The sequence below is a fragment of the Hirundo rustica genome, chromosome 3 (assembly GCF_015227805.2).
Source record: "Hirundo rustica isolate bHirRus1 chromosome 3, bHirRus1.pri.v3, whole genome shotgun sequence".
Lineage (NCBI taxonomy): Eukaryota > Metazoa > Chordata > Aves > Passeriformes > Hirundinidae > Hirundo > Hirundo rustica.
In genome coordinates, this window is record NC_053452.1 from 4,100,530 (window position 1) to 4,127,861 (window position 27,332).

General features: G+C 52.2%; 3 long non-coding RNA genes across 8 annotated transcripts; all 3 read left to right on the forward strand.

Annotated features, from left to right (window-relative positions):
- The first annotated feature begins 3,808 nt into the window (after nucleotides 1-3,808).
- Nucleotides 3,809-6,374, forward strand: LOC120750518 (uncharacterized). Its single transcript, XR_005700028.2, has 3 exons — nucleotides 3,809-3,947; nucleotides 5,295-5,371; nucleotides 5,859-6,374. It is a non-coding gene; the product is annotated as an uncharacterized LOC120750518 (long non-coding RNA).
- A 6,867-nt stretch (nucleotides 6,375-13,241) lies between these two features.
- Nucleotides 13,242-18,070, forward strand: LOC120751130 (uncharacterized). 5 transcript variants are annotated; one of them, XR_009207723.1, is made up of 5 exons: nucleotides 13,242-13,431; nucleotides 14,897-15,467; nucleotides 15,739-15,899; nucleotides 16,662-16,749; nucleotides 17,548-18,070. It is a non-coding gene; the product is annotated as an uncharacterized LOC120751130 (long non-coding RNA). The 5 variants fall into 5 exon arrangements; XR_009207721.1 differs by having other exon boundaries at nucleotides 13,246-13,431; nucleotides 15,375-15,467; XR_009207722.1 differs by lacking the exon at nucleotides 13,242-13,431 and having other exon boundaries at nucleotides 13,460-15,285; nucleotides 15,375-15,467.
- A 5,484-nt stretch (nucleotides 18,071-23,554) lies between these two features.
- LOC120751100 (uncharacterized) lies at nucleotides 23,555-26,593 on the forward strand. 2 transcript variants are annotated; one of them, XR_009207666.1, is made up of 4 exons: nucleotides 23,555-23,652; nucleotides 23,741-23,872; nucleotides 24,567-24,662; nucleotides 26,386-26,593. It is a non-coding gene; the product is annotated as an uncharacterized LOC120751100 (long non-coding RNA). The 2 variants fall into 2 exon arrangements; XR_005700267.2 differs by having other exon boundaries at nucleotides 23,627-23,872.
- Nucleotides 26,594-27,332: the final 739 nt, after the last annotated feature.

Below are 27,332 nucleotides of genomic sequence, written 5' to 3' on the forward strand. Positions count from 1 at the left end.
CGTTTCCTCACCCTGGGGCTGCAGGACGGGGCACTCGGCACAGGCTGGCAGCAGCGATTCCAGTCCCAGCCCAGATCTCAGGCTGTGTTTCGCTGAGACAGAAAAAACTCTGCATAGTCAGAGCTGTTTCTATTGCCTTCACAGAGATAGTTTACTTCATGTTCAAGCCCTTTATTGTTTAATTTATAGATACAAAAGTTTTATTTGCTTTTTTAACCCTGGATGTTTATATTTAGAATTTTTTATCCTTCAAGATCCTGTATATAATACACTAGATACAGGGTTCTATTTTGAAATCAATTGTAATAAAAATATTATTTATATATATAAAGATAGTAAAAACGGATTTTTTTTTTTTTCCCCCACAAACACACCCTCTAAGCTTCCAAGCATTTTTGGATGTAACCTGCCTTTTTTGGGAGGATCCACCTCACCCCTCTCATACCCTGGTCACCTTGTCCTCCACCTCATCTTCACTCTCCCAGTAACATTGGGGTGTCCGAAATGACATCATCATCTCACAGACTCCCGCTCCGTTCCTTTTTCTTTGCCCACAAAGCCACTTACATACATCGGTCCCCCCTCCCAAAGGGACATCTACTCAAACACGAAAGGGAAGCACCCCCAAGGGTTGGAGTCCCTCCCCAGCTCCTGTCCTGCAAGCTGGCAGCTGCCCCAGAGCACAGGGGTAGCTGTGTCCGAGGATGGCGCCTCGGCTCAGGCTCTTCTCTGCCTCTGTTCCTGCACTCCAGCTGGTGCCGGGTGTCTCGTCCCTTCCCCATGACCCCGCTGCACGGAGATCAGCGGGAGGCTGTGGGATGCGGCTGTGCTGCGATTGGAATCAGCACTCACGGACCCACCGGGACAGCTCCAGCCCTCCCGGCACTGCTGCGCGGCTCGCTCGCTCAATACAGCTGGAAGTCGAGCGTGTAAATTCGCCGCTGCGTCATGTCCAATTGGTATGAAATGGCATGCTGACTGCACTTTAGACAATGCTGTTGTGCACTTTCATACTTCTAAGTAAAATTTTATTGTAATACTAGATCTGCGGCAAACCCTGATGACTGGCTTTTCTCGGTATTAAGTACAAGGCTGTGTAAATGCGTCTTGTAGTCCTTTGCTTTTCATCCGGCAGGCACGTCACCGTGCGAGCTCGCTTTGAGTCATGTAGCGTAAATGGAAATCATTGTGGTGTGGCATCTGGACTTGAGAGCGGTGTTCCACAGCAAATCTGAGCCGTCCGCTTGGCTGTCTTGGAACTAACTTGTTTCTGCCGCTTGCAGGCATACTGGTGTACAATAGGCGTACTTACCATGGGAAACTCTCAGCAAGATGTCTGAAACGATTTGCACTTCCCTTCACTTTGACCGTTCTACAAAGCTGGCATTCGGGAGGGGCGGTGCTGACCGAGGTCCCTCCTCCCCACTCCACTCGCAGGACTGCAAGCTCCCCGAGGCACGGAGTCCAGGTGGGTTGTGCTCTCAGTCCTGAGACTACAGCTCCCGGTTGGGCCATGCAGGTGAGCAACGACCGCCGCCGTGTGAGTGGTTGGCGGGCGCGCGGGATGGAGCGCGGGAGCTCGCCGGGGCAAGCCTCGTCGCTCCGGGAGCTGGAGCGCGGCAGGGGCGACTCCGGAGGACGGAGGGGCTAAAGCTTCCATCTGCCCGCCCGCATGGACGCTGAGCAGCGCCGGCAGGGGCGTTCCACCCCCTTCCTCGGCCCTCACTCAGCGGTACCGGAGGCGGGAGCTGAGCTCGGGCGGGGCGGGGCGCGCTGCCGACCGGCGATGGCGGCGAGGGAGGCGGTGCTTTGCTTCCGAGGACCGGGGACCGGCGGGCAGGGCGAGCGGCGCCGGACGCTCCCGCGGTGTGCGGCGGCTGGCCCTGGGGCTAGCGGAGCAGCAGGAGCCCTCGGGCTGCTGCAGGTGCCGTGGGCGCAGTCGGACGAGCCTCTTCAGAGTCGGTTTCTCAGCGTATTCTGCGCTGCGCTCGTGCGAGCAGATAGCGCTGGATGATATCGCTAGAATTACACGATTGCTGACTGCGTTAGTGCTCGTGACTCTTTCTCCAAGGAAAACAGATTGACCCATACTGACAACATACAGATGACCAGGAGAATAGCAAGCCCGAGGGGCATGCGGGCTGTATGTTTCTCATCACGCAAGTGCCATCTGCAAACTCACCCCCTTCTGCCACTACCCTCCCGACCCCCAAGTAAAGTGCTTTCCAGTGTCGAGCTTCTGAAAGACAAAACTTGTGATTCCACGCTAGGATCCTAAAAACGTAGGCGTTTAGATTAGAAATTGCATTTAGTTTTGCTTCTTTGTTCAACTTCAGGACTGTTTTGTAGGAGTTTCTGTTGAAACGGGAGGAAGCTACTCCTCTCTCCTCTTTGGCATTACTGTTCATTTTTACAACTGCACCTGTCTTTCCAGGCACTTGGGAAAGGGGGGTGGAGTATACTGTGTAGATGCTGGACGAATGCATGTAAACTGGTTAGGTATATTCATGTGAATAGAGGTGCATCTATATTTAAATACTTTGTAATGTAAGTAAATTTTAAATTATTGAGCCCAGCTAATTTGAGGCACTAGTGAACTAACTCTTCAGTGCTGGCAGTTCATCTTAATACGATGAAAACTACTCTAAAATTGTCATAACTGGAGCAGCCGTTTTTCTTATATAGGTCAGGACTGAGGAAGGATGTAATTCAATGAAGAAAATTAATATGAACATTTGATTTTAATCACAGTGTATTTTTTAAATTAGCAGATGTGATATGTCAGAGAGTGGAGTACAAATCTTGGTGAGAACTGGGAATGGAGAGCCAAAGAGGTATGCGGGCAAGAATTCCTTAGGGAGTATACGTTCTTACACAAATAACATGATAATATGACTCTTACCTGTGCCTAAACTGAAGCTAGGATGCCTAATTTTTATCAGGTTGTCTCTGTAGCATTTATGTTGGTGTGAGATTCTGCTTTAATGACAAAGCGGGTGACATATGATATGAAGTAGTTAGGTTGAGAAGATGCAGAGATTAGCTCTTGGGTATAATTCTGATTTTTAAAAGGACTGCTAGAGTTTTCAAAGGTTAGGTATGTTTTAGGTAGTTTGAGTTGGGACAGAAATGAGAATATTGATAGTAAAGCAGTCTTGTTTTAATCATTAGCTCAGATATACTCCTGGTTATTTAGTTATTGAGAGTGCTGTCAGAAAAATGATTTTGATACCAAAGGGTGTGGTTTGTGTAAGATGGTCTGTGTCTTCAAATTATTGGAATGTAACTTGTGAAGGGTTGATGCATAATGCGATACGATGGTGTGAGGTCGCTAGTGCAGGTGGATGTTGAACTTTGTGTTCTAGGATTACTTTTGTTTGCTATCTTTGTTAAGGTGGTGGAGAGAAACCTCTGAAATGCTGTTGTTTCCTTATGCTCTTAAAGTACTGGTTTCATTTCTCATTGTGTGTGGGCTAAAAAAAGACAGGAAAAATCAGTAGCAACCTACTAAGTGTGGTCTTACTGAGCTAGATAGTGCAGTTGTCCTCTTTAAAGCATTAAGTTTACATTTTGAACACAGTTATGAGCCAACACCCGCTTTGGAACTCTGATTTCATCGTGCCTAAGTGCTTAATTTAACCGTAGCTTTTGCTCCCGGTCAGGACACGGACATTTCCTTTGGGAGTAACGTGAAAGCCGGACTGCGATGGCTGCTAGAAATTGTGCATGCTGTGAGAAGTGTTCCCTGCAGCGATGAGTTTATATGCTGTAAACCTTGTGAGGCAGAAGTTATATTTTTTTTAACGGCGGGGTATGGCGTTGCGGGAAACATAAGGCTAGTTGACTTGTGAACACTGATGAAGCGTTTCTATTCCAGCTCCTTCTCTGAAGATCTGGGTTGCAGAGGTGGAGAGTTTAGCAGAAAGCATTATGGATCTGTGAAGCTTGTAAGTATACATAGCCTATCCTTTGGTTTATCAGCTTATATTGCAGAGCTCTAATCCTTTTCATTTCCAAATAAAAAAATTGGATCTAGTTTGGAAAATATGCTTTCTCAGCCAGACTTGAAAGTTATAAGCTAATATAAAGCAGCTTCTGAATAGATATACATCAGACCGGTGATAGGATGTCTTTTTACCACCTTATTAATTAATGTTTCATTGTAACAGGAAAGGAAGTGTTATATAAATACTGTGTTTACCTCCAGATGGAAATGGAGCCTTTTTTCCTCTTAGAATCTGAGGCTGGCAAAATGTTAGGGTAGTATTTAATGAAGTACTGCAATGATATAAGTTATGAACTGTATATATGCTCACATGTGTACATACGTGTGTATGTAATTTTATATGTACGTGACCCATAATGGTGGGAGAGGGCTTTACATTGAATGAACTAGTCAGAATTAGGATTTCAAAAACGGTTCCCTAGAATCTATCCGTTATTCTGCATTTTCTTGAAATTCAGAGGTTAAGTTGGCACTTCATTTTTCTCATATAAATTTCTTCTCTACTGTGAAAATATGTCAGTAGTTAAAACAGTGTCATTCTGATTACAAGGTCATAATGAAATTACATAAATTTACTGTAGGGTAGCTGAAGTGGGGAGGAGTTAAGAAAATGAACTCCAGCTGAGTTACTGTGGGAAGAAATCACAAGTTTTCTAATACCTCTAGCTGTAATTTTAAAGTTCTTGGGTAGTATATTTATGAATGTGTATATAAATGAGGTGTAAATTGGTGGCCTAGTTGCTGGAAGTTGCATTGCGAGAACGCCGGGTATCTTTCTTTCCTTTCCGTACATTCCTCATAAAAGATGCAGTGTTTTAATCCAAAAATGTGAGTAAACTGCTCTCTGGTAAGAGGCTCTTTTATTTCCTAGTACCTAGAGTCTTTTGCTGGAAAATAAAAAGCTATTTATAGCTATAAATTCACATTAAGTTCAAATGAATGGTCTTGTTTCTTGGTTGTTTTTCTTAAAAATTCTGCTAGCATTTTATGAAAATGTGTTGTTTTTGGAGTACAGATGTTTAAAGGTTCCTGTTGCCCTTTCAGTTTTCTATACGTTTAATACTTGACTTTTCTTGCTTCATGTTTTCCACAGTAGCATCTCATTCGTGCCTTGTTAGAGTTCTTACTGGGTCATTCGAAATCTTTAGTCAAATTGGTAATAGCTAGACTGATCCCTTCTCTGTGGGGAGTCATGATGCTTGGAACAAAAAGAAATGGTAGTAAGCTTTGGTGGCTGATCGTATGGCTATTTTTGGAAATAGAACCTCTGTGTTCAACTCTCTTATAGCTGCTCCATCTAGTGATGCTGATGGAGCCATTCAAAGAGCTGGATGGTTCCGGGTGGAGAATGGCTCCTCTGGTGAGGTGAGTGCTCAAAAATACTCATAGAAAGCTGAAAAATTTGTTCAGCTTCAGTTATTTTTCACCTATGGAAGATGCATTTGCAGTCATTTACTAAGGAAAAGGACTTTGAAAATTCTGGCATTTTTTAAATTTTGTTAACATTTTTTGCTCACTCGATCATTCATGTTAGGAGAAAAATACCTCTGAATGACACTTCCCGGTTTCTAGTTCATCGCTCTATATAAATATATATATGCTGTCCTGTTGGTACTATGATGTTCAAGGTGACCTCTGTGCCTTAAAGTTTGCTCCTTGGCTTCATTTTTTTGACCCTCAGCTGTCTTTTGGCAGCTGTGTTTGTCTTTAAATAAGAGACAAAGAAGTTGAGCGGAGCCTCAGAGAGTCATTCCCTTCATCTTTCTTGCTGCTAAGCTCACGGTGTGTCCCTGCACCTACTCCAGTGACACTTAGGTTTCCACTGACCTTCGTGCTTTGTCTTCCTTTGCAGAACTTTTTCATCTGTAAATACCATCTTACTATTGGAAGAAAGAAGACCTCATCTTCTAGAAATATTTGTAAGATCTTGGTAAAGTGCATATTGAACTAATAATCAGCAAACTGTTACTGATCATCTGCTTGCATCAGCACTGGCTGCAGAGTTGAAAGGAATCTAACTATTCTGCATTGATTCTTTGAGGAGTCATGTTTGGTCCTCTGACTTTTTAGCTCAGTTTCATGCACTGCAAAAGCTCGTATCATGGGAAGATTTGTCGAATGGGTGACAAACGGCCACGTGGTGAATGGAGAATGAGTATGGAGAATGGCTTTTTCTTTGCATGTTAATTCATAGTAGGAAAGGACTTGAGGGATGCGTGGGAATTTACCTTAATTTATGAGAAACAGCACTGAAGAGCTTCCAAAGCATGCTTTGGTCAAGCAAGGAGACTTTGAGATCAGTGAGGACCGGTGCTCTGTGCAGCAGAGCAGTTCTGGAGCCGCAACCGCTGCGGGCACGGCGCCGTGGTCAGGGTAGCGCGCTGGCAGGCGGCTAGGCGCACTCAGGGTCCTTGGTTTGTCCTGCCCTTTTTGCCGCCGTCTTTGGAAGGGCGAGTGGCAGCACTGCCCCCGAGCTCACAGCCCGGGTCTCCCACGCGCGGTGGGGACGGGCACGGGGGGAGCTGCAGTACCGCTCTGTGCCCACAGGGCGGCAGCACTGCACCGCGCTCACAGCCCGGGCCTCCCACGCGCGGCGGGGACGGGCACGGGGGGAGCTGCAGTACCCCTCTGTGCCCACAGGGTGGCAGCACTGCACCGCACTCACAGCCCGGGTCTCCCACTCGCGGCGGGGATGGGCACGGGGGGAGCTGCAGTACCGCTCTGTGCCCACAGGGCGGCAGCACTGCCCCCGAGCTCACAGCCCGGGTCTCCCACTCGCGGCGGGGATGGGCATGGGGGGAGCTGCAGTACCAAGCCGTGTCCACAGGGCGGCAGCACTGCCCCCGAGCTCACAGCCCGGGTCTCCCACGCGCGGCAGGGATGGGCCCGGGGGGAGCTGCAGTACCACTCTGTATCCACAGGGCGGCAGCACTGCCCCGGAGCTCACAGCCCAGGCTCTGGGACAGGCAGAGAACGGAGACAAAAAAGAACGTGCCCAAAAATCCTGTCAAAGAAATGCCCCAAAAGACCCCCAAGCACAACTACCAGAACCCTGCCACTCACCAAATTCAAACCAAAAAGGCTTTGATTGTAGGCTATATAGCAAATTTTTAGTATTTATTATATTTATCATTAGCATTTCTGTTTTATATCTCTATGTATATTAGATATATTATACTACACACAGCATGTCATAATATAGATTGTATTTATTTATATTGCTGATATTATTTTTTGTATTTTACATTTGCCTTTTTATTAATTAGACTTTCCTATTTTTGTATTGATTTTTAAAAATTTGTGTTTGTTTATATTTCAAATGATATTTTAAATTATAGGAAGTCATTAACCTAACACATCAGAACAACAATTAATTAGAATTAAAATAGCCTGGTTTTCTAAAGGGTAAAGATTTCATTCTCATTAAAATAATTTTGGTATATTTTCTCTTTGTGTGGGTTTTTTTCGGGGAGGGGGTTGTTTGCGGGGGGTTTTGGTTTTTTGTTTTTGTTTTCTGTTTGCTTTGTTTTGGATTTCTTTGTTACTAACCGATGAAGTTTGGAGAGTTACAGAATAAAGAAATCTATTTTCTTTTATTGCTACTTCTGAAATACACCCCGACATCAAGTTCCTGCTGCTAATACTCTGCATGGGCAGAATGAGACCTGGTAGGGGGAAAAAAGGAAAAAACGGCACCATGGCGTTCACAGCTTTCTCCGTTGGGGTTCTTCAATGGAGCAGAAAATACAGAGGTTTTGCTCTGACTCCTGATTATATCCAGACCTTCGGTGGCCACGGATGTCATTTTCCAACTTCTTTGTTGCCAACAGCCAGTCTGCCACATACTCGGGGTAAGAAAGGGTAAAAAAGAAAAAAAAAAGAAAAAAAAGGAACAAAGAAAACATGAACAAATTAAATTAAATTAAAATAAATTTAAAAATAAATAAAATAAAATAATAAAAATAAAATAAAATTTTAAAGTAATAAAGTAAAAAATAAAAGAAAAAGAAAATGAAAAATTAGATTAGAGACTAACGTTAAAAATTAAAAAGAAAAACAAAAAATAAAAAATAAAATAACATGAAAATAAAAATTAAATAATATTTTTAATATTAAAAGTAATTAAGAAGTAAAGAAAGAATAAAAAGTAAAAGAAAAAATACAAAGATAGAAGAAATAAAATATAAAACCTGTGTAAAAATACGAAACAAAGAAATTAAATAGCAGAAAAAATAAAACTCAGTAAAATTAAAGGTAATGAACAAAAATTATAAAAATCAAAAAGTAAAAAATAATAGCAAAAAATAGAAGTTATAAAAAAGAATGAATAAATGCAGCTCTGTCCTCCTGCCACTGCCTAACACAGCTCCGGGAGTATCCTGGACTATGAAGGGATAGGGAAAACAAACCCAGTGCCCCCCAGAAAAGAAGGTTTTTAGCCAGTTCCCAGTTTTGCTCGGAGACAAATTTTATTTGAGCTGGTTTTTGCCGGGCCGAGCCGAGCCTCGGCAGGAGCCGGGAGCGGATTCGGGCCCGCAGCGGCACCGAAGGCGGGAGCGGCCGCTGCCGGGAGCAGCGCGGGCACGGCGGCGAGCGGCGCTCTCCGCGCGCGGTGCTGCCCTCCTGCGGGCAGCGCCCGGTACTGCAGCCCCGGCGGCGGGCGGGGCCCCGCGGAGCGATGGCGCGGCGCAGAACGCGGCAGGAGCTGGCGCGGCGCGGAGCGGCGGGCAGCGGGCTCCGGCACGGGTCAGGGGACGCGGGGCTCCGCTCGCCTCTCCGCCGCGGTGAACTGCCCGGGGAACGACGCCGCTGGCGGCCCGGGCCCGCCCGTGGCCCCTGCGAAAGCGGAGAGGCGGAGAGGCGGATGCCGGAGTTCCTTTGGGATGATGGAGCGGCGCTGATCCCGGACGCGAGGGCCGAGGGACCGCGTTCACCTGTGGCTTTCCAGGTCAGCGGGAACAAGAGGAAATGTGGAGCCGGGTTTTGGGGGCTGTGTGAAGATTCCTCCCCGGAGCGGGGTCAGCCCGTGCGGATGAGCCGCAGAGCTTCGGTCGTTGGAGCGGGTGAGGATCTATTTCTACTCAGTAATTGTTTTTGCCGGCGTGGAAAAGGGGTGGTACGGGAGAAGGAGAAGCGTTCTGTTGCGCCGAGGTTGTTGTGGCGGGGGGCCCGGTCCTTTATGTGGGAAGTTTTCCTGAGGATGCTGTGCAAGGTAAATGGCCCTTTATGGCCGAGGTTCTGCTGCCGCTCCTGTAACGAGGGACCCGCTGCTCTCTGTGGAACGTATAGCCTGGGATATTTAACCTCTGAAATGGGTCCCGTTTTGTTATAAATAAGTTCTATTCAAATAATCTATGTTTTAGTTACTTAATTGTTAAGTAATTCCATTAAGATTGTTAATGCTAGTTCTGTATAAAGAATTTGCCTTATTCCTGTTTTAATATTGATTTATCACCTTATTTACTTGTTTGTTAATTAAGAATTCACCTTATTACCTGTATCTCTGCTCCCATTCGTCGGATAGCGTCTGAATATGCAAATAGAAAGAACGCTGGAATTCTGGGAACGACTCAAGAACAAGAGACTCTGAAAAAGCAGGGAACCAAAGTAGAATCCAGGACTGAAGTCGCACTTTAGACTAGTGCAAGGGGTACGGGGGTCCACTGAAGCAGCTTTATTTAGTTACCGTGACCTGAGAAGGAGTCCCCCATCGCTGGATGACCCCTGATCAGCGAAGCGAAACGGACTCCCTGGCAAGGGGAAAAAGCCCGTGAGGGGTGTGGGAGTCCCCAGCTTTGCTGTGAAGCGAAGCTGTGTGTACCTCCTCCTCCGCGTTGCCAAGGGAGCAAGCAAGCTCTCCCCCAAGGCCAAGCTTGATAATAAAGAAACATACAAAGAGCAAGTCTCTGACTCTCTTTTTTTTCCAGAACAGAAAGTTTAACACATCTGATTGCTGTCTACAAATCGATGATAATGGGGATGCAGCTTTGGATAGAGCCAGAAACATCTGGAAAATAGCCCATGTGCCAGCCCAAAAATGGGAATTGTATTACATAAAGGATGGTTAGAAGATTTTTTTTCTTTATTTCTATTCTTATCCTGGTGGAAAAAGGCAGACTTTGTATTGTTATGTGGAATAACAAGTTTAATCTTGCTTCCATGTTTGATCCAGTGTCTTATCCCATTAATTACTTACGTGGTTCAAAATATGCCAATAATGACAATGCCCACCCATCCAGAGTCAGAAACCATGGGAAAAAAGGCAGAAAATGATGGTGTTGAGGACAATTAAAGATGATAAAAACCTAGAGAAAGCATTTAAAATCTATGAAAGACCTCAGTATGCCAAAAGTGCGGAGGTTCAAAAGTTGTAGCTCGAGCAAATACAGCAGGGAAGACAAAGGGGAGGAGCTGTTACAAATGACCCTTTAATACTGGCTTTGGCATTTGTGTGTTAGTCTTTATACGGGGTTATTGATTGTGGGTATAGTGCAGTTTATAACCCCTTTTAGCTGCTTGCTCATAGAACCGAATTTCTCATTTTAGGCACGCACCGTACGTGCTGCCGTAGCAATGGTAGTGTGATGACGACAGTGTCATGGGTTAGTACAGTTTAGTATGTTAGTTATAAAAGAATGTAAAATAATTCTCCAGGTCAGGACCTGGGAATTGCTTTGGAAGAGACAGGGACCTATCAGAGAGTTAGAATATTGACATCTATTCTGACCACTGAAATTGTTGGCTGCAACTTTGGGAAGTACCATATAAACCCTCTTGATTTCCTGTAGGTGGGTCCTTTTCCTTCTTCCTTTGGCCAGAGAGAGACAGGTAACATCGAGCTGCTCCTGCTGCTCCCCCCTTTTGGGGGCGGAGCTGGCCTGAGGCCTGGCCGGATTCCATCGGCTCCCGGGTGAAGGGGGATGGAAAGGAGAAGTTGCTGGTTTTTAACAGCTACTTTCTTCAGACTTCTTTAGAGCAGGGAGAGATCTCTGCTGGGCCCTGATAAGAGCTATGGGCACCATTCGGGCTGAAGCCACCCCGATTTACACTGAGGGGTGGGCTGAGAAGGCATTTATGATCCTGCCTGTTTTTGTGATTCTGGACTGCCTGGTTGCTCCAATCTCTGATGTTTCTGTGAGTTCTTCCCCCCTCATCAGCTGGGCTTGAACATCTAACACCACGAGCCACAGAGGGAGAGACAAAGACTCCAGGCAGATTTAGCTCTTTCTTAGCAGCATGAAGCTTCCAGAGCTCAGCCCTTCTCTGAGAGAGTAAGAAAGGACAGAGTGAACATAAAGAACAACAGCATGAAGTCAGTAAAGCAAGAGTGAAAAGACTATTGGGACAGAGGGTTGAAGAGCTGGTTGTTCTATTCTTACTTGAGCCATGGAAATGAACTCTATATTTAGGTCATTCCTTTAAATCATGGGAAAGATATGCATTTGGGGAGATGATTGTTTTAATTTGTGTGTAGATTTAAGCAAAGGTGTTTGTAATGAACTAAGTAATATCCTATAAGATGCTTGAACAGAGATAAAGATGAGAAGCCCCCTGCGCCAGTGAAGAAGTGAGAAGATATCTCTGTACCTTGAGGTGAAAAATCCTTTGCTTTGGAGTTATTCATCTTTAAAAGGTGACACCCCAATATACAAAAGTCTAAGACCCATGACCCCTAAGCAGCTTGGGGAACTGCTCCTGGGAGGGTCACAAAGGCAGGTTTCTCTGGGTGGTTGTTTTTGTGACAGTTTAAAACCCACAAGAGAACTGTTCTATGTTGTCAGTGGGATCCATGACTCAAAAGGATACTCTTCCCCTAATGAATTGATGAAAGACTCTTGTCAGATAGTGAAACTGACTGAAAATGACAAGTTTTGTCTCTTTATGTTGTTTTGTAAGAAAGTGAACAGTTTGTAAGGGGAGGGAAAAGTGTTTTCAAAGTTTCATTCCATTTTCTTTTTTTTCCAACTTTCTTTTTTTCTATTCTTTTAGTTTATGTTAATAAACTATTTGTTAATTTTAAGGTTAAGCCTGCTTTGTTTTTCTCCTAGTCTCTCGCCCACAAAAAGAGTAAATACCAAGACCAAAATTTAATAAACGTGAAACCACTACAGACAGGAAGTTGGTGTACACACCTTAGAGCTTCTAGGAATAACAATATGATGGATGCATTGTACTGTAGGCCTTGGCAGAACATAAAATGTTAAAGTGCTTCTGTGTAACCGAGAGAACTGTGTAAAGCATTTCTGGTGCTTGCCACCTCTGCTGACCGACCTCTCCGAGTGAGAACGGTGACACAAACCAGAGCACCAGAGAAGAGTTAGAGAAGAATTTGTTAACTGCTCATTATCAGAAATAACAGGACGAAGGCACAAGAAGGATTAAAATATATTGACCTGGTCTGCAGGATGTCACGCAGGTAAGTCAGAGTGGAAAACCAAAACAAAGTTTCTACAACATCAAAAGCTCCCGGGAACGTTTGAATGATGCACGAAACTTACGAATGCGTTTGTACCACAGTAAAGTAACAGCATATAGATATAACAGCATATAGATATAACAGCCTATAGATACACCCCTGCCTTAAATGTACCGGCGTGTGCACTGGCCGAGAGGCAGGAACGCCCCAGCGCTGGACACTGCCCCTTATTAAACGTTTGAAAAATATTCTAAGAGTGACATTTAATTATTTTACAGTACTTAAAATGGCAAAGAATGTGATTTTCTATATATTGATAAATAATCTTAATTTATATATAATTTCTTTAAAAAGAACCCCCGTATCTGCTGTGTTACAGTCAGGATTTTAGTCTCTAAGAAATTTCGAATAGGGATCTGTGGGGTTTGAAAATAAAAATACAACGTTTATGTACGTAAACGAAACAACAAAGAGCTTGACGAGGTCAGACAAGATGATCTGCGTGAAGGAACTGGAACCAGCTCCGTGCAGTCGGAATCTTTGTGTCTCCTGCCGCTGGAACCCCCGGAATCCGGGCTCTGGCGGGGGCTGGGAATCGGGGCTCCGCGGCACCCCTAAAACCGCTGCGCATGCGCCGTGGCCGCCGCGCCCTCAGTGCTGCCGCCTTGTGGGCACAGCCGGTACCGCAGCTCCGAGCGCTGCGGGCGCTTCCCGCGGCTCCGCCGGGACCGGGACATGGAGCGCGGCCGGGACCAGGGCTGGCACCGGCACCGGGACACGGAGCGGAGCCGGACACGGAGCTGCACCGGCACCGGGACACGGAGCGGGGCCGGGACACGGAGCTGCACCGGCACCACGGCTGGGCTCTGCCGTGCGGGGCCGCTCCCGGCAGGAAGCGCGGCCGCTGTGCCGGGAGCGCAGGCGCGGAGCCGGGAGCGCCAATGGCGGAGCCCGGGGAGCGGCGGGCTGCGGCCGGGGACAGCGGGGGGCGGCTGCGCCGGGCTCGGAGGTGAGCGGGGACCGGGGACAGCCCCGAGGGGCCGCGGGGATGGCCCGGGAGCTGCGGGCACCGGAGCTGCCTCGGCCGTGCGGGGCCCGGGGCGTCGCTCCGGGGCGGATTCTGTAAGGGGCAAAATGAACGTTTCGGGGGTAAAATGCGAGTTGATGTGCGGGGCAGAGAATGAGTGTTCTGGGGTCAAAGTGAGGCGATCGGTAGCGGAGGTGGAAGGAGTCCCAGACGAGATACAATGGATTGTAAAAGCCACGTGTGGAATCGGAGCCGTTCCAGCAGCTTTCCTTCCCACGGCTCTCCAGGTGTTTTCCTTTGTTTTCTGGCTTTCTGGAATGAACGCAGCTTTGGAGAGTTCGGGGTTTCCCTTACCTGTGCAGAGATGTCAGGATGTGGAGGCGCTCCCGTTTCCCTGGAGGAGGATGCCCTGGAGAACGTCCTTAGCTGGGATTTGGCTCCTGTGGAGCCTCCCAGGATGAGCCGTGCTGGGCTGGGATCCTGTGCTGGTCCTTGCACCACCCTCACTCCACGGACTCCGGGAGCTGCCGGGGTCTCTTTCTGTACCTGCCCAGCGGGGTCAGACCCCATGGGCCCTCCGAGTGCAGGATTTCTCCCTGCTCTCCCTCCAAGTGGATTTACCTCTTGCTCGCGTTGAAATCAAAGTCCCACTTCAAAAGCAGAATTGATTTCTCAAGAAAAATGTGCCACAAAAGCCATTTTTTGTCCTTTGTTTCTCAAATTTCTGCTCCTGGTTTTTTCTGTTGCAGCAATAATGAATGTCACAGGAATAAAAATGGGAAAGGGGAATAAATAGAATGTGACTGCAAATGCTGACTTTTGTAAATTGGGCAGGAAGCAGTCAAAATGTTCGGGCCACTGTAGAAATTGCTTCCTCCTGCTGCTGAGGACTCCAGGACGGTGTAGATAAATGTAGACGAGAGATCTCTGAAGTTAGGTTTTAGAAGATGAGGTTTATTGTAAGGGATGTGGGGGCCTTGCTCTGAGCTGCCAGGCTGCAGCTCGTGGCAAGGCCTAGGAAAGTGGAGGAAGGGAGAGGTAGGGAGAGGAAATTCCAAGAGAGGAAAGTCCTTGGGGAAGGGTGCAAGCAAAGAGAGCAAAGAGCAAAGAGAGCGAGCCACCTTCGCAGCCCCCTGATCAGGGGTCTTCAAGGTGGGCTGGAACAGACTTGTGCCAATGGGGTTACAGATACCTGATACTTCAGGGGAGGGGTACAGGTGTGGGATGAACCATACATTGGGCGTGAGACAGAACATTCCATTTGACCTCTGGGTCTGGCTGCAGGTAACCTTCAGCTGGTCACATAACTGTTTTCCCAGACATCCAGTATCTAATACATCTCAAACATCAAAACTTACTTTCAATTCTATCTCACCTACAGGTTTCTCATTCTCAGAATACAGGCAATCATATTTATAGGGTTTTTTGGCTTCCTCCTCCCCAACAGGCCACAGCAATAGGAGCGGAGCCAGAGGAAATCCAGGAACTGCTGAGTTCAGTCCAGGGACACCTTCCACTCTTGCAGGCTGCTCCAAGGCCCATCCAGCCTGGCCTTGGGCTCTTCCAGGGATGGAGCAGGCACGATTTCTCTGGGTTTATGGGCACAGGAGGAAATTCCCAGCAGGAACGAGACTTTTCCTTTGCTCTGCCCAGCCCCAGCAGGGCTTTGGGAGGCAGAGGACATGGGAACAGGAGCTTTGCCCACTGCCTCGGGGGAGTCTCTGATGTCCCAAAGGCCAGCAGAACAAACGTTTGTGGTTTGACATCCCGTTGAAAGGAGATGCCAGGCCAGGGACAGGAAGGAACCGCGGAGCAGGGCTGGCTCCAGGCAGAGGGGTGAGCGTGCAGAGGGTGCCACCAGCCCGTCCCTGCTGCCCAGCTTTGGGATGAGCAGGCTGGTGACTGTCCCTGCGTTTGCTCTGCAGGATGAGGAAGCCAACCCTGCCGAGGAGAAAGATGAGGAGGTGTGGGAGGATGGAGACAACGGCCACCGAAGGCTGGGGGAGGCACAGCTCCAGGTAGGAGATGTTGCCTTCCAAGGAGAGGGACTCGTCTGTCCCACTGGAATTTGGGGCGCGAGGCCAGTGGAACAAAGCGTTTGGTTCCGTTTTCTTGCTCGGGTTCTGATGTGCCTTAAGAGAGATTTGTGGAAAGGTCATCTTAGTGAGTTTGCACTGGCTTTGAAGGAATGTGACCTCTGGGGCAGAAATCCCTGCACAGCTTCTGAGTGCCCCCATGGCTCATCTGAACAGTTCGTGGGCTGGGCCTCCTTGTTTCCTCCTTTTCCAGGCCCCAGATGGAGTCCTTCTTTTCCCAAGGGAGGGAAAAGCCAGCAGGATGTGAACCAGAGGTAGTGCTTTAGGAAAAGCCCTCCAGCCTGCGAAGGTGCTTTTGGCTCCAGACACATTCCCAGTCCCCAGGAGCAGCAGGACCTGTGCTGTCCCCAGCAGGTGAGGCAGAGGTGCCTTTCCTTCCTTCCTTTCCTTCCTTTCCTTCCTTTCCTTCCTTTCCCTCCCTCCTCCCTTTCCTTCCTTCCTTCCTTTCCTTCCTTCCTGCCTTCCCTGCCGCACTTTGGCTTTCTGAGGGGTCTCTGAAGGTCTGGGGGAGAAGTTCTTTGTCATTGCAGGGCAGAATTAGCCCTGGTCCCACTAAAAGCAGGAGCAATCGTTCTATCCTTGATTTTGGATACACATTTTGTGTTTTCTCTGTTGCTGACACAACTGTGGTGAAGCAGCAGCTCCCAACCTTTTGAGTGCTGCTCTCAGTTTTGTTCATAGCTCGTAAACAAGAAACAGTCCTTTTCTGCCCTGTGGTAATTGGATTAAGGACAAGGCCTCCCTCTTTGTTTAATACTCCACAGAAGAACTGCCAAAGGATAAAGCGAGAGCTTCCCCCAGTGCAAACCTGCCCAGTCCCACGCTGGGGTTTGCACACACACGAGGCTCAATCCCTGCTGGAATCCCAGTCAGAGCCCCCAGAAAAATGTGCAGTTCAAGGCCTCACAGCCTGACCGGGACAATCTCTTGCCTCTGGCCATGCAAAATCAGGTTTTCATTGTTACAGCACCAGCTCAAGGCAATTATGCAGCGGTGTAATGGTTTTTAAGTTGTGCACGTGGAGGAAATGCACTGGAGCAACCAACACTGCTCCACCTTTATGGACAATGCTGTGGGTTTGGGATCCTGATTTGTGGGTGTGAAATCTCCTCACAGAATCCTCTGAGGCTGAAACAAAGGCAAGGAACCTTTTGAGATTGAAAGAGGCAGAGCAAGTTGTCCTGGGAAAGGAAAATGAAAGATGGTAAGTGCTAAAACCTTTGTTCCTCCCTTGTCCTGAGCCCTGTACTCAGGAATGGGTCAGCTGTGGGAATTTCCTGGAGACACTGGTCTGCTGAGGAGAGGGAAATCCCACTGGCAATTTGCAGCCCCCGAGGGAGGGCAGGAAGAGCAGGAGCTGGGTCTGTGAGTGTGTGAGAAATAAGGGAGGGACAAATGTGTGGATCACCCCGTGCCTCAGGGCACCAGGAAAAGCCCTTGACTGAAAAACGGGAGCTTTGTTCCGTAGGGAGCCCCTGCACAGGCCCTGGGAATTGGGCTCATGCCGGCTTCCCTACCAGAGCTAGAGGAACCCCCCTGAGTGCTGTTTGAGACATTCCTGACTGGAACTGGGGCCGGCTGGGCGCTTCCCCGTTTGCTTTCCTGTAGGATGTGGGCCATGACAAGGGAATTGGCTGCAGCAGGGCCCAAGATCAGTGTGGGCTCTGTGGCAGGGGCAGCTCCCAGAGCCGGACAGGGAAAGGGGCCTTCACTCACACTCCCAAAAAGCTGGGAAGGAAAAAACAGCTGCCTACAGCTTCTGGAGCTCTGGGCTTTCTGGCACACTCAGGGATACGGGGGGGATGATGCCAGAATCATTCAAACCTTGGGAATAGTGGACTTCAGAGCATCCCTGGAGCCTGTTCTGGGCAGGCTCCTGCCCATTGGCCACTGGTGCAGATGGCCTTGGAAGTGATGGAGGCGCTCAGGGAATGCTGCTCGGTTTTCCCTGGCTTTGGCAATAAAGCGCTCAGTAAAAATACCGATTGACCTCTTCCAACAGGGAGCCACTTAAGCGAGAGGCGCCGAAAAGAATTGGAGTTTCTTTGGATTGTCACCGCTCCTATTTTCAGGGGCTGGTCACCTTGGCCGGGAGTGTCCAATCCTGCTGAAAATGCATTGGAGCAGGATGTCATTTCCATCTTAATCCTGGGAAAGACTGGGTGACCCCCAGTCACTGGAAGGACTGGGCTGGGCTCCCAGGGCACTAATTCCAGGTGTTCTGTTTTTAGGAGTAGCACGGGAGCCTTGCCCTTGCCCAGAGGAGAAGCCAGTGCCTCCCTTAGTCCACAAATCCCCAGGATGGAAGACAAAGGAGATAACAGGAATGTGGAAATCTCCCACACTGGGAGTTCATGGTGTTCTGGATTACCTTTTGGATTTATAATGTTAAAGGGGGGAGTGTGGAGGGGTCTTTCTCTCCTGTTCATTATTGTCCCTGTTGCTTTCTCCGTTCCTCTGTGTTGTCATTAACATTAAATGATTGTATTTGAATTGGTTTCCATTATTAAACTGTTCTGATCTCAGCCCTTGTGTTGGATTTTTGTCTCTGCTCTCTTCCTCGTGCCGCTGGGGGGGTGAGGGAGCGGCTGCTGGTGCCCAGCTGGGGTCCAGCCACGGCCCAGGGCACTTGTGGGGGCTCCGAACCCGACCGACCGGAGCAGTGTTGGGGCTCACCGAGAGAGAGCCGGGGCTGCGTTTTGGGGGCTCAGAACCGGGCTCCTTTGGCCAAGTACAGGAACAGCCACTAAGTCCTGCTTGGGGGGGCTTGAAACCAGGGTCCCCCAGACAGCATTTGGGATCTCAGAGAGGTCAAGTTCTGCATTTTAGAGGCTTGAAGCAGAGACCACGTCCTGTGTTTGGGAGGTCTTGAAGCGGGGGTCAGTCAGCCGGTGTTTGGGCTTCACCAGCAGAGATGTTCACCAGCGCTGCCTTTTGCTGGAGTTGCAGTCAAGCCCGAAGAAGCGCCGTGTCAAACGCGATGCTCCAAGCGGGCTCTTTTGGGCAGGGCGCACCCGTGTCTCTGAGCTCCGAGCGGTGCCTCAGGCACGGCCCAAAGCCGGGCTCCGCCGGCCGCGCTGGGAGCTCAGAAGCAGCGGCCGAGGGCCGCGGGTAGGGCCGGGGCCGAGCCCCGGGGCCGTGGCCGGGGGCTCCCGCGCGGGGTTTCGGGCTCAGAGCGGAGCCCAGCCCGGCGCGTCGGGCTGAGCTCGGCATCCCGGGGGCTGCCCGGGCCCGGCACGGCCCCGGCCCCGCGCCGGCCGCGGGCGGAACACGAGCGGCAGCGCCGGGCTCGGCCGCAGCGCCCGTCCCGGAGCGGCTCCCCCCGGTCCCGGTGCCGGCCCCGACCCCGCCTCGGTCCCGCGAGAGCCGCACCCCGCCCGGCGGGGGAGAGGCGGCACCGCCCGGGACCCCCAAAGACACCGGCAGGACCCGGAGCCGAGACCCCGCTCCCGGCGGCAGCCCCGGTCCGATCCAGGTGAGAAGAGCGGGGCCGGGAGCGACGGGGCCGCCGCCATCCCGGGGCGGGGCCAGGGCCGGGGCCGGGCCATGGGCGGCCCCAGGGGTGGGGCCAGGGCCGGGGCAGGGGCTGGGCCAGGGGCGGTCCCAGGGGCTGGGCACGGGGCGGTCCCGGGGCCTGGGCCGGGGCTGGGCCCGGGGCGGAGCCGAGGCGCTTCCAGGTGTGCTGGGTTCCAGCGCGGCTGCGCAGAGCAGGGTTCTAGCGCGGCTGCGCGGGGCGGGGCGCCGGCGTGGCAGCGTGGGGCGGGGCCGAGGTGATTTAATCCCCGGATAGGCCGTGGGCGCCATTTTCTCCCTCAGTTGTCGGGAGGGGCTGCTGCCGGGCCGGGCTCTCCCGGCACGGCTCTACCCTTCTTTCCTTCCCCTCTTTCTTTCCCCTCTTTCTCCTGCCTTTCTTCTCCTCCTTCTTCCCTCCCTTATCTCCTCTTTTCTATCCCTCCAGCTTCTCTCTCCCCCCGTCCTCCCTGCCTGTCCCCGCTCCCCTCCTGCTCTCTCCCCAGCCTCCCCTACTGTCTCTTCCATCCTCCCCTGCTCATCCCCTCCTCTCCTCCTCCTTTGACCCTCTCGCTGCCCTCTCCCCAACCCGACTCCCCTCTGTTCCCCTCTCTCCCCCTCCTCTGTCCATATTCCCCTCCTCACCCGGCTTCTCCCTTCCCCTTCCCCGCTCCTTCTCCCCAACCCACCCCAACCCTTCTCCCTACCCCACCCCAACCCTTCTCCCTACCCCACCTCATCCTTCCCTGCCTCTTCCTCCTTCCCCCTTCCCCTCTTTCTCCCGCAGCCGCGGGGCTCGGGGCGCCGGATAATAAAGCCCAGAGGGCCGGAGCCCGGCGCCCCCACCGTCCCTGGAAGCCCCCACACGGGGACAGGCCCGCTCGGGCGCTGTCCCCATTCCGGTTAACACACCGCCCGACACTGCCGGCTCTCCGGCTTTCCCTACATCACACTGGGGTATCCCGGGGGGGGGGGTCGGGGGTGGGGTGGGGGTTAGGAAGGGCCCCCTCATTAGGAGGGGGTCCCGGGGTGGGTGGGTTAGGAAGGGCCCCCTCCGGAGGAGGGGGTCCTGGGGGGGGTCGGGCCCCCTCCGGAGGGGGGGGTCCCTGGGGGGGGGTCGGGGTGGGCCCCCTCCGGAGGAGGGGGTCCGGGGGAGGGGGGTGGGGTGGAGGGGGGCATTCCCCCCCTCCAGTCCCCGCCCCCTTCCCCCGGACCCCCTCCTCCGGAGGGAGCCTGCCCCGGCCCCCTCCCCGGGACCCCCTCCTCCGGACCGGGGCCCGGGGGGGAGGGGGGGCGGGTGGGGTGGGGGGGAAGCAGAGGGGGTCACGTCACTCTGCAGCACAAACAGACACATGTCACAGAAAAAACCAGCCTCCCCCTTTGTGCCCCCCCCTCCCTCCCCCCTGGGCCCCTGTCCGGAGGAGGGGGTCCCGGGGAGGGGGCCAGGGCAGGCTCCCCCCGGAGGAGGGGGTCCGGGGGAAGGGGGCGGGGACTGGAGGGGGAACGCCCCCCTCCACCCCACCTCCCTCCCCCGGACCCCCTCCTCCGGAGGGGGCCCACCCCGACCCCCCACCCCAGGGACCCCCCCCTCCGGAGGGGGCCCTCCCCCCCCAGGACCCCCTCCTCCGGAGGGGGCCCTTCCTAACCCACCCACCCACCCCGGGACCCCCTCCTAATGAGGGGGCCCTTCCTAACCCCCACCCCCCCCCCCACCCCAACCCCGACCCCCCCCCCCCCGGGATACCCCAGTGTGATGTAGGGAAAGCCGGAGAGCCGGCAGTGTCGGGCGGTGTGTTAACCGGAATGGGGACAGCGCCCGGGTGGGCCTGTCCCCGTGTGGGGGCTTCCAGGGACGGTGGGGGCGCCGGGCTCCGGCCCTCTGGGCTTTATTATCCGGCACCCCGAGCCCCGCGGCTGCGGGAGAAAGAAGGAGGGGGGAGGATGGACAAAGGCATTAGGGGGGGCAGACGGGGTGGTCGGGGTTGGTGAGTCAAGGACAGAGGGCAGGTGGGGGTGTCGGGGTGTGCAGGGCGGCAGGGGCAAAGAGAGGTGGGCTGGGGGGGAATCCGGTGGAGGAAGGAGGAATGAAGGAAGGTGGGGGCAGTTGGGAGGGGAAGGGGAGCAGGGAGAGGGTGCAGAGGAAGCCAGGGTTGGGAGGGGAAGGAAGGATGAAAGGCAGAGGAGGAGGACAGAAGAGTAAGGTAGGGATGTGTAGGTATGTGGGGATTGGTGGGGGGCGAGGGGCCCGGGGGGGAAGGAGGGGGGGGCTAGGGGGGAGAGGGAGGGGGGGGTAGGGGGGGGAGGGTGTGGGGGGTGGGGGAGGGGAGAAAGGTGGGGGGGAGATAGGAGAGGTGTAGAAGAAAAGAAGCACAGAAGAAAAGAGATATAGAGAAAAAGCAATGTAGAGAAAAAGAAATATGGAGCCCGGCTCGGCAGCACCCTCCCGCGCCGAGCGCCGAGGGGCAAATGGCTCCGCGGGGCCCTCCGCGTGCATTAAATCCCCACAGGCCCCGCCCCGCGCAGCCGCTCTGGGGCCCCGCGCACCTGTGCAGCTCCAACTCGTCACACCTGAGCCGGCCCCGCCCCGCCCCGCCCGCGCCCCTTAAATCCCGGCCGATCCACGCCTGCTCCCCTCTCTGCGGTGGATGCTCATTCCGGGATGCGGCGGGACGGTCGCGAGGAGCGCTGCGCGGAGCCCGAGGCGCGGAGGTGAGGCCGGTAACGGGACCCGGGCCCGGGGATTTGGGTCTGGGTCCTGCCGGCGTCCGCTGGGGGTCCCGGGCCGAACCGCTTCCCTCTCGGCGGGCGGGGTGCGGATCCCGGGGCGGCGTCACCGGGGCGGGATTGGGGCCGGGATAGGAACGGGGATTATTACCGCGGTCGGGAAGAGCCGCTCCGGGACGGGCGCTGGGCCCGAGCTCGGCGCTGCCGCCGCTGCTCCGGCTGCGACCGGCGCGGGGCCGGGGTCCCGCTCGGGCTCCGGGCAGCTCCCTCTGCGGCCGCGGGGAGCCGGGGCCGTGCCGGTGCCGCTGCCGGGCCCGCCGGGAGAGCCGCTCTTCCCAGGAACGGACGCCGGATCGCGGCTGGAAGCCGGCGGGGCACGGGGACCGCCCCGCCGCCGCCGCTCCCTCAGCGCCGCCTCCCGCCCCGCTGGGCGCGCCCCCTGGCGGACACGGAGCGGCGGCTCCGCCCGCGGGCCCCGGCGCGCGCTCCGGGCCCGGCCCCGCAGCGGCTCCTCCCGCCCGCGGCCCCCGCGGGGATGTGGAGCCGCCCCCGCCCCGGCACCCCCGAGGCCATCGCGCTCCCCTGCGCGCAGCAGCGCCCGCCTCCCCCTGCCCCGTGTCCGCAGCCCCGGGGAGCTCCAACAAGCGGGGCTGCGGCACCGCGGCAGGGAGGAGCCGCTCCGGGACAGCCACCGGGGCCTCGGGCCGCTCAGCTGATACACCTGCCAGGTGAGACCCGATGCTCTCCCTTCTTCCTTTCCCTCCCTTTCTCTGTGGCTTGTGCTCTCCAATGCAAAAAATGCCCAAAACTCTGGGTTTAAAAGGCCCGTGAAAACTGTTTTCTCTTTATTTCCAAAGCACATCTTGAGTGGGAGGGGACACAAGAGGAGCACCGAGCTGAACCCTTATGTGAACGCCTCGTCTGAGGATTGAACATGCAGCCTGGGTATTTTCAGCGCTCTGCTCCAACCAAGCCGATCTCAGGTCTGTGGCAGTGTCATGCCTGGGATGGGAATGCCAGCAAGGGAATTCCTATGCCAATGCAGCTCCTTCTTTGATGCTGATACTGCTTTACGCAGTAGCCCCTGGAATGTCCCAGGCCAGAGCTCTGTGGCCAGCACCTGACTATGGAACAACACAGGTTAAGGCTTGGGTGACAGCATAAAGCTCTTCCCATAACCCTAATTTCCTGCCCTTTTCAGCATTTCCCTGAGGGCTGTAAAGGTGCTTGTGCTGTGTCTCTTTGCAGGGAGGAATGAGCAAGACAAGCCCTGAGGGTTCCTTTGGTCCATGGCCCAAGTTCTTCTGGAGAGCGTCAGGGCTGGTCCCGCCTGCAGAGGGGCGTCTCCTGCAGGTGAGTGTTCCCAGCCCAAAATCAAGGCTGGGGTCCAAGGCTGGGGCTGCTTCTCTGGCCCAGAGCTGCACGGAGCCCTCGGTGACTCCTGCTCGCTGCTGGCGATGTTCCTTGATGTTTTCTGTGGGTCCCAGCTGGCTGGGAGCGCAGGGCGGGAGGAGGCTGGCAGCCCCCGAAACCAGCACTTCTTGTCCTTGGGGTGTGCAGGGAAGGAGCCGTGCCTGCAGCGTCCCGCCCGCGGCACGCAGCGTGCCAAACACGCGTCCCAGGGATGGGCGCCGGGCTGCTCGGACAGCGCTGGCACAGGCACGGCTGAAGGGCTGCCCGGAGCTCCTCAGCCAGGGGCTGCTCTGCATGGGCACGGGGAGATGCCTCACCGCACATGGAGGCCACCGAGAGCCCAGAGATGCCCCGAGGAGCAGCTGGCACTGCCTGGGCACGGGCAGCTCGGGCCATCCGCAGAGGGGCGCAGATGGCGATTCCCAGTTCCCACCTCCCGGAGCTCCTGCGCGGCTGCCAGGTATGTCCTGGCCACCCCAAATCCCCCCCTTCCAGCCTGAGGACATCATCCATCGGCAGCACTAAAGCCAAGGGGATTTCTCTCACAGAGATGAAATCCCCAGCAATTCTCTCAGAGATGCCTTAAAATGAAAGGTTAGACAAATGTGTTTGGATGAAGTTTGGAGTTTTTCAGGGAGCCAGCTGGAAGCTGATGAAGAAGTGATGGAAAGCTTTTGCAGGTGGGTCCCACTGGAGGTGTGCTGAAGGCAGGGATGTGCATCCCTTTCCTGAGGGAAAAGAATTTGCAGAGGCCACTGCTGAGGCTCTGGAAGGAGCTGAGCTTCTTCAGGCAGAGATGTTCTCCCGTGGGTACAGGGGCTGCCTCAGCATGGGCCGGAAGCGCGTCCGGCCAGCGCTTTCTCCTGCTTTAAAATATCAACGGGAGCCCAAGCTCAGGGGAGGGTGTGAGATCAGCTGACTTCCAGGCAACTCTGTCAAGTGCCCCCCAGGGACATGGGTGGGGCTGGGGGATGAGGGTTTTAAATAGTAAATTCTATGGAATATCGGCCTGTCCTTATCCCATCCTACTGAGCTTTCTTGGAACCTCTGCTGGCTCCTGGCACAGCTGATGTTAAATAGGCAGCTCTGTATGGGAATATCAATGCTCCAGGAGGCACTGTGAGGTTATTCCAAGTTCGCAATTCAGCAGGAAATTCAGGGCTATAGCTCTAATCCATCTGAACTAGCAAAGCTGAACCCCAAAGCTGGGCCCCACACTGGGAACAATCTTTGTGCTGCCCTGTCAGCCAAAGCCCCTGGGCTGGGAAATTACAGCAGCCCAAACAGATGGAATTGCCTCAATGCCAGCGTCCCCCAAAGGGACAATCCAATCACCTCTTTTTACTCCCGAAGTGTCCGTTCTGTTCCCCACAGGTGGCCTGGTGATGCCAGGGGGGTTTCTCCTGCTCCTCTCCAGCCTGAGGCCTCTTCTCTCTTCCCCACCAGCTGCTGCCAAGGAAGGAGGACACAGTGAGTCCTGAGATTATACTTCAAAACAGTCATTCCCTTACCTGGAGATCCCCTGAGATCTTACCCCCAGATTTTCCCTGTCCGTCCCCTTCTGCTTTCCTCATTTTTTACAAGAAAGCATTCTTTCTCTACTCTGGAGATTACCACAAGCTTTACTCCCAACATTTTCCCTACCTGTTCACTACCTATTTCCTCATTTCTACCTCAGTATTTACACTCTTTACCCTATGGATGCTTTCAATTTTTATTCCCTCTGCCCTGCCCAATCATTTCCCTACCTGTCCATGACCAATTACCTCAGTCTGCCCCATAAAGTGCATCCCCACTGTTACAGATCACCTCAGATTTTACAGGTGAAATTTTCTCTACCTCTCTGCCTCTGTGTACCTTATTTTTATCTCAAAATATTCTTTTCTACTGTGGGGATTCCCTCAAGTTTTATCCCCAGATTTACCCACCTGTCCACAGCAATTCCCTCAGTTTACCTCAGGATGTTCCTGCTCTCTCCTAGAGATGATCTCGCATTTTACCCCCTCAGTCTTCCCTACGTGCCCAACCCCAGTCACCTACTTTTTACCTCAAAATAGCCATTGTTTTGTCTACAGATTAATTCAGATTTTATTCCCAAAATGTCTATTTTGTCCCCTGTATACTAACTAGATTTTAAAACCAAAGCTACTTGTGGTTATGTCTCTTATCCCTAAAATGTTCATTCTGTCCCCTATAAATTAAGTCAGATTTTTTTCCCAAAACCACTTACTCTTCCTACATAATTACCTCAGCGTTTGGCCTCTAAATTCTACCTCATGTTACCTACTGATCACTTCATTTCTACCCTAATATGTTAATTCTCTGCCCTACAGATCCTCCCAAGTTCTACCCCCAAATTCCCTTGCCTACCCCCAGTGACTGCCTCAAGTTTGCCAGTGTTCTCTCTCTCCCTAGAGATTACCTCAAGTTTAACCCCCAAAATTTTCCTTAACTGTCCACAACTTATCACCTCATTTTTATCTAAAATATTCATTCTCAACCTTGAGATTATTTCAAGTTTTGGCCCCCAAAAATCCCCTACATGTCCACTATTGGACATGGTTCAATTGGCTCCCTCATTTTTTTCCTTCAATATTATTTACTTGCTACCATGTAGCTTTTGTCAAGATTTACCCCCCTAAACTGTCCATCTGTATCTATTTTTACTCCAAAATAATCACTCTACAGATTATTTCATACAATCTTTACCCCAAAATTTCCCCATCCGCCCACAACTGCTTCCCTCATGCTACCTCAGTAGGTTCATGCTCTCCTCCAGAGATTAGCTCACATTTAGCCCTCAAATTTTCCCTACATGCCCACTACTCCTCACCCCAGTTTTTCTTCAGTGTTCATTCTCTGCTCTTGAGATTTTGTCAATTCTCGCCTCCAAAAATTTCCTTACTTGTCTACTACTGAGTACTTCATTTTTACTCCAAAATATTCATTCTGTCCCCTACAGATCACATCGAGTTTTACCCCCAAAATTTTACTCCTGGTACAATATTGATTAACTCTTTTCTGCTCCAAAAATTTTCACTCTCTCCCCTAAACATCACCTCAGCTTTTTCCTCAAAAATGCCACCTCGCTCCCCTCAACATCCCCTCCCATCTTCCTGCACAAACCGTTCTTGTATCCCCTCTCAATTGCCTCAGGTTTTCAGCTAAAAATGTCACCTCTGTCCCCTCTAAGTTATTCCAGGTTTTCCCAGTTAGGAGCTGCAAGGAATTGAGGCAAAAGACAGTGGGGAACAGCTGTAAATTCAAAGGAAGAAAGAGAAGATCTACCAGCAAAGGGGAAAGGCTTCAGAAAACATTTCTGCAATTAGTAATTATTTCCAATTCCCCAGTGAGAAGAGATCTTTGGGGAATCCCTGGTTGTTGTCCAGAATCTATATAAATCAAAGTCAAGAAATAAACTTTTCTCTTTTTGCTCTGAACTTGACTGCATGATTGTAGTTCTTGTGTCTGTCTATCAACACCAGACCAAAGTGAGAATCCAATACGAGAATCCAACCCAGAATCCAGTATGAGGGGAAACCCAAACAGGGCTGTGCCAGAAGTTTGGAATGGGGGAAAAAAGTGGGTGAGGTTGTACCTGATGTCCTGCATGGGGGAAAGCCTAGACCGCACGTCAGCCATAATCCAGAACAGGCGAAAACCTAAAACAGATGTCAGCTGTGACCCAGAACAAAGAGAAACCCAGATCACACCGTGCCTGGAACCTGGAGTGAGAGAAAAATCCAGCCTGAATCCGGGCCAGGTGGCAGCATGGGCGCAAAATGGGGCAAGATCACTCACAGAGCTTGGCACAGGGAAAAAAATAGTGGGAACACGCACAGAGAAGGCGATATGGGAAAAAGCAGGCGGGATCACGCATAAAGCCTGGCACAAGAGGAAAAAGCAGCGGGGCTGGACTTTGGAACCCGGCAAGGATGGAAAACTTGGACCGAATCATGCGCAGAACCTAGCACAGAGAAAATCCCAGACCAGATCACACACAGATCATGGCACAGGGAACAACCCAGAGAACAGCACAGGCGGAGCCCAGAATGGGGAAGAAGATGGACCGGATCACAGGTGGAATTTATAATGCAAGAAAATGTGGACAAGCCCACGTGCAGACTCTGGAATCAGGAA